We start from the raw sequence: 7,221 nt of genomic DNA, 5'->3' as shown, positions 1-7,221 counted from the left end.
ATATATATATATATATATATATATATATATATATATATATATATATATAACACCATAAGATCTTTGCTTTTACAATACTTCCGAAAATGCATTAGTTCTTTAGATAATGGTATGTGGAATTCTTTTTGTTTCCTTTACAATAGTGTGAATTTCATGATAAAGACAGATGTCTTAACATACAAAAAGTGTAACCCATGCTTTCTTCTTCTTCTTCTTTTCTTTTATAGTTTTGACTATGTCGTGTTTTCAGCAAGAGCAGACCTTCCAGCTGAGTTGGCCACTCTGAGTAAACAGCCAACAAATTACTTCTACAAAATTTTGACAGCCAATGACACTAGCACTCGTGGGGGATTCTCTATTCCCTGCAGGGCATCTAAAAAAGTTTTTCCTCCATTGGTAAAATATTGTCATAGTGTCATGCTCTAAAATTCTTAACTTGTTTATTAAATCCTTAAATTTCTTAAACTTCATAATGTTGACCTACAGGACTTTTCACAACAGCCTCCTTGTCAAGAGTTAATCTCAAGGGATTTGCATGGTAATGAGTGGAAATTCAGACATATCTTCCGTGGTGAGTTATAAAGCTCTTTTTAATTGCAAATGTAGGATTTGGTTTTTATTTTTTTGTTGAGTTATTTGTTTTTACTTCGGTATGTTTCTAACTGACACCTGAATGAGTTCCACTTTCCATTTACAATGTTTGAGTTCGGTGTTTTTTTCTTTTCTTTTCTGTAGGCCAGCCCGAAAGGCATCTACTTACAGCAGGATGGAGTGTGTTTGTGAGTGCTAAAAGACTATCTAATTACTGATTTTGTGTTGTTTATCTGGTAAGTAATTTTCTGCTCCTTTCGTTCCAAGTTTTTCATCGTGTATATTGAAATTAGCCTTTGGCAGTTAAGGTTATGACTGGCTGACTTGTCTCATAAGACCAAATTTTTATGTCATTTGGCCATTCAGAAGAATATAGGGGAATGTTTTTATTGAGATATTTCACGTATTGTAATTTTTTTATCAGTTTATATTTTGAGGTAGGGATCCTTAATTAGGTTGATTTTGAAGTATGGTCTTCCTATTAATTGTGATGTTTAGATGGTTATTATATTGAGCATAGTTACTTTCATCATTAATTATGTAATAATTGGTGTAATAAAAGGACAAGACACTGCTATTGGAAAAGGAAAGACCATTGCTCCTTTGTCCGTAGAACCAAATTTTTAGTCTTTTTGAGTAAGGCCTCAGTGTTTATAGTGTGAAGAATAATCTCTCGGTCTCATGATAATGATAGAGAATAGAGATACATACAGCAAAGTGTGACCAGGAAATAGACCTAATTCAAAGCTACATTTATGTGGTTGGATGAAGTCAGTGGCATGACATAAATATAGAGGTTATGACCATGCATTATCCCAGCTCTTAAGCATTTAAGATGCTTCCTAGTAACCGTCTAGAAAATAGTGAATACTATTACATTACATCAATAATGGAATTGATTTGAATAGATTTTTCTGAAGCCAAATCTACAAATTTTATGATGATGACAAGTTCGATGTTGAAGTTGAGTATTTATCTGGAGTTTCACAATAAGGGAAGTTTTGATGAGGAACCTAGCAAAAAAAAAAATGTGGAAACATGGCTTGTTCCAAATGCCAAAACAGATTATTGATTACAAATGGGAATTAGGCACATTTTACCTTGTTTGCATCAAGGGAAGACTTCAACAATGCTATCAAGGCATATATGCAGTAGATAGTGGTAGATATTTTCAAATTCTGAAAAAGGACAACATTAGAGCAAGGGATGTCTGCCAGGTTGGGAGTGAGTGGATGGCATTTTGTGCCAAGTTATCACCATAGGATGCGTAGAAGTTCCGGAAACTTGTAGACACACAATTGAGAAAGGAGTACAAAGTCTAATTGACCAGTGCAAATTGATTGACAAGTAGTGATTTTATAATCCATGATAAGAATAACAATGAGTTTTACGTTGGCTGCCGAAAGGCCTAACACAACCCTCTTTTTTTTCGGAAATATCTCTAAAATTTTGGTTTTTAACCATGTCGAATGATGTTGTGTAATCTATGTAGCCGATCACATCTAGTACGATAAGACTTTATTTTTGTTGTAATAGTGATTTTGTAAGGAAGAATGGATGTGAAATACTTGAGTAGCAGTTAAGACTACGAGCATTTGTCTATGGGTCTCTTACATGCTTTCTAATGCACTCAAACCAAGTAAGGATATGGTACTCTTTTTAGAGACTCTTGAGTGTCACGTTTTCAATGAAAAGCTTAGTGAAACCTAACCTCTTGCAATGACAGAAATAGAAGATGATTCCTGATTCCTCTGATGAGGTTAAACATGTGTTCAACAATTGGTACTATAACTGTTGAAAGTCCAAATTATCATAAAGAATCAGGACTTTAATTTAAGAGTCCGGAAAAAGGAAATATAGTATCTGATTTTACAAATGTGTCATGGTAATGAATTGATCTATATTATTTTGGCTTTATGGATATTACCGTGAAACTTGAGTTCGGAGAGGGAAGAAAATGGTTTTAGTTTAACTTCAGTTTATTGGTAATAATTAGATTGATCATGGGATTACAAATTGTTTCAACATTTCTTATGAGTAGTATGAAAATCAAGAGAATAGAAAGGCAAAAGAGTTATTCAGCCTCACTTTTATGTTAGACAAAATTTTCCTCCTAATGTTGTGTTCGATTGGTGTGACGGAGATAAGTTACGGAAGACAGAAATGCGACTTTGTTCAAGTCTTAGAGATGGGGTTCGGTTTATGCCCCCGTCTCTTTGTATTAGGTTCTTCTTCTTATTATATTTTCGTGGTCTATTTACTATTTAGCTTGGGCAGTGGAGTAGGTGTTGACTTGGTTAGGATGTCCTTCATTGCTATTTGCTCTTGCAGGTCTGTTTTTGTTTAAAAAAAAAAATTTGGTTGGGACGATTTTAAAGAGAGTTATGTTCTTGTAGGTCCCGAGTGTTCAATTTCCTATTTTATTCATATCAAATAACTATACAATATTATTTGTATTCTATTTTTTATATATTTTTCTTAAACCCAACAACAAAGCATATCAGTTTATTTCTATTCTATTTTTCCTTTTTTCAAATTATCTCTCCTATTAAAATTCACTTTATTTTTGTCATTTAACTTAAACACGGCCTAAATAATGACTTGATGTTTTCCTATACAATAAGCTTGTTGCTTCACATCACATGAATGCTGATCATTTTATGCCCCAAACAAAGAAACAAGTGAATACGCTCAAAGGACGTGTTCACACTCCACATATTCGTTCAAAAGTAACTCAGTTTTAATGACCAACAATTAGTAAAGCAAAAGGGATATTGATCTACAATGGCAGGTTTTTTTATTTAAACAATGTACAAATATGAAATTCATCAAAGCTAATCATATGCAAGTAGGCCAGCTCAATTTCGCAACAATGTAGTCTATCTCGAGTACATTAAACATTGTTATGGAAACAAAATCTGGCAACTACTCTACAAATAGTATATCCTTACTAGTTTTGAGTGCATTAGAAAGCATGTAGGAGACACTTGCATTGGCAAATGGTCATACGTACTATTCAAGTATTTTGCATACATTTTGCCTTAGAGAATTACTAAACAGTCAGTCATTCTAACAAGATGATTACCATTCTAACAGGAAGAAGATTGTTGTTACTTCTCCTTCATTTCACGGTGCAGTGTTATTTTAGTTGTCAGGGGTTGTCATAAAAAAATGGTTTTATATATAATCAAGTTATTAGGTGGAATAATATTCTTTTGGAGATATTGACCAAACTTGATATTGTCACAACACACTCTAAAGCCATGACCAACGCATAGGCTAACACTAACTTAAATGACCTTTAGTCTGGCAAGCCTACAGATCAAACTGAACCAGGAATGCATACTCCAACAAATCAAAAAGTTTAATTAAAATTTGACAAAGTTTTCCCTGTATCTCCAACATTTCACTATTCAAAATTTAATTACTGCCATGAGTTCTAAAATAAGCAATCAGTCCAACATTGTGGAGTTCAAAGGTACTTTTATTGTTGGTGTTACATGTGCAAAGAATCTCACATTTGTTGTCTTTCCGGTGAACAAAAAATAAAAATAATGAAAGAATAAACATAAATAGTGAAATAAGAAAGTTCACAAAGCCCAACTTTAGATCTACTCAAAATTTTCCTATATAAAATGCCGATGATTGAATAATTCAATTGGGAAGTGACAAATGCAGTTATGGAGTTATAGGTGGTTTTTGATGCTTTAATGCATTACGTTACATGCTAAGTACATTCAGTTATCAAACATCTCCATGTATTTGGGTGAAAAAGACATATGAGCATATGAACTCAACTTTATGTTCTCTTTGTATGCATCTATATTGAAAACTTGAAATAAGAGGTTTGTTGTTCATGATCATTTTATTAAACTTGAACAACATTGTCTTTCATATAAAATATCTATGCAAAGTAGTGAGAGGGGTTCATACTTTCTAATGATGAAAGCACGGTGGTGGAGGGGTACGGTTCACAAATCGACTTGGACAACGGCATAATGGTTTCTGACAACACCACGGTGATGAACGGACCATGACGGCGATGAAACCACCACCACGATGCTAGCCACAAAGCTAAAGGGACGACGCGAGCAATAGTGGTAAAGGGACAACAGCGTGTGAGACTAGCTAGGGCGCTCAAGTGGACTCGACACTCACCACTTTCAATTTTTACATTGAATACAATGATGATTATCCAAACTCGTCTTTGAAGGAGACCTATCTACGACGGTTTTGACCAAAACCATCATCATATTGAAAGTCTGTACAACAGTTTTATGTAAAACCGTCGTTAAGGAGTCCAATTATTACAAAATTGTCATTAGTCATTTGTTAATGACGGTTGTGGTACAACCGTTGTTGTTCCAACGTTGTAGTCAAAATTCAGTGATTAAGATAAGCTAACACCTTAATCCATTGGACCAAAGCCTTAAGCACACTTACAAGCTTCATTAAAAACCCTAAACCTTGTCATTTCCTCTCATTTTCATTTCATATTCTAGGGGAGTTAAGAGCAGAGAAACTTCTTCTTCTTCTTGCTCTTGAGGGTTGTTCTAGAAACCTAGAAGCCTAGAAGTGTTGGTAAGCAAGTTCACCCTTCACTCTAGCCTTGTTCATTCTTCTTCATCACTTGAATCTTCTTCTCTCGTTCTTGAGTTTTGTTGAAGCTTGTTTTTGACTCAAGAGAACTTCATTCTTGGATGTACCCTTCTCTTTCACATCGAGACTACAAGAGGTTGGGGGGGGGGGGGGGGGGGGGTTCTTTCCACTTCTTAAATCCTAACCTTGTTTTTGGAAGCTAGGCATCATTGCATGTTGTTGTGATGTTTAAAATTTCATATCTACTGCCATGACTGGAACTAGATGATATGTTATTTTTTTGGAAGTTTTAAGGTTAAAAATAAGTCCTTTGAGTGTTAAAACTTAGGGTTAGCCTTATATTTCACTTCAATCAGAGTTTTCTAGCAAAAGTTATGAACAAAACCGATTTAAGGATATTTTGTAGGATTAAATCTGTCACAAAATTATAATGGTGGTTATGGATGTATGTAGTGTTTTTCTTAAAGATTTGAGTTCAAAAATGATTTTTTTAGATGTGAAAATATTGGGTAGCATGTAAAACTTATGAAAAATCGATTTTCGAAACACTTTGAAATTTGAAGACAAGTTTAAGAGTGAAATTTTGTAAACAAGACAACAACTTGATACTAGACATTAGAATACTTAATTTGGTAATTGTAAAACTAAAAATGGATTTAGAATGAAGAAAACCCTAGGAAAAGTGTCAAGGAGCCCTCAGAACTGCTCTAGGATCCACTGTGAACTTGTAAGCTAAGACAAACAAAATTACTAAACCCATAAGGACCATCTTGTATTAATTCTCTTATTTGTAAGTTGATGTCGTATGTAATATTTGTGGATGGTATGATCAATGCTGAAATTAATTGTCATTATTCTCTAATGGTTAGTATTATGCCTCAAAATGTTATGGATATTGTTAATGTGATTGTTGAGATATAAGGAGAATGTCATGTTAAATGCTAAGATTGATTTATGCATAGTTAGAGGAAATTTGATATATGAAATTTTTGTAAGGAGAGATAAGTGTAGCATAGGTATGATACACTGATAACCAAGTTTTGGACAAGTCAACATAAGTAACCTTAAGGTAGGATGGGGGTTTTGTAATTCGTTTAAATCTTTTTAATGACGGTTGACTAGGTTTTGATGAGATTGGAGGGTCTCTAAAAATGTTTGGGATCAGATCCATTTTTCTATTGGTTTTGTATGGTGGACTAGAAGGGAACTAGGAATCACTATATCAGAAAAAGGATCAATGATTTGTAAGTTGTGTGATGGAGTGGAAAGGGAAAATGTTTTCATAGAAAATTAAATCCCTAGAAATGCAAATTTCATGGAAAATTATTTTTTTTATTCTTCAAACTAGTTTTTTTTATGACTTATATATTCCATTTTGTATAGGAAATTAACTATAACTTAAACCTTAAAACTTTTCTTGTGGGTTTTTTTCCTGCAAATTCTTTTATATGATTTCTGTGATTTTTTGTAGTTTTTTAAGCAATTTTTTTTATGATTTTGACAAAAATATGATTATTTTTAAAATTTATTAAAAATAATAGAAAATTTTAATAATTTTGTGTATTCTAGTACAAATTTTATTTTGTTTATAAAAAATTAATATGTCCAGCAGAATTTTACAAAAATAATTTATAGATAAACTCTATTTTTTTTATCCAATAGCAGATGAGGGTAAAAAAAACTAAAATATGCTATTAATAAAATGGAAAAAAAGACATTTTAATATTATAAAAGATAATCAATTAAGAAATTAATCAATATTTAAAAAGTATCATCAAATCATTAAAATCACCCATAAAAAAATGTTATTATCAAAAGTTGATAATCATTACATGTAATTTATACATTAAGATTTTTATTATTTTTGCTCCTCCAAAAAAATTTGTCAAGCTCTGCCACGGATGATATCAATGTATAAGGTGACTAACCAAGTTTTGGACAAGTCAACATAAGTAAATGTACGTGGAAGTGGATCAGGGTTTGGTAATTCGTTCAGATCTTTATAATGGCAGTTGACTAGGTTTTGATGAG

At 32.6% G+C, this 7,221-nt stretch overlaps 1 long non-coding RNA gene across 1 annotated transcript; it reads left to right on the top strand.

Annotated features, from left to right (window-relative positions):
• The first annotated feature begins 203 nt into the window (after positions 1 to 203).
• On the top strand, positions 204 to 1,122 carry LOC102662013 (uncharacterized). The gene is made up of 3 exons (XR_005888678.1): positions 204 to 396; positions 487 to 571; positions 736 to 1,122. It is a non-coding gene; the product is annotated as an uncharacterized lncRNA (long non-coding RNA).
• Positions 1,123 to 7,221: the final 6,099 nt, after the last annotated feature.

Source organism: Glycine max, chromosome 15, assembly GCF_000004515.6.
Source record: "Glycine max cultivar Williams 82 chromosome 15, Glycine_max_v4.0, whole genome shotgun sequence".
Lineage (NCBI taxonomy): Eukaryota > Viridiplantae > Streptophyta > Magnoliopsida > Fabales > Fabaceae > Glycine > Glycine max.
The sequence above is the reverse complement of the archived record's forward strand: the minus strand, read 5'-3'. Positions and strand labels throughout refer to the sequence as shown.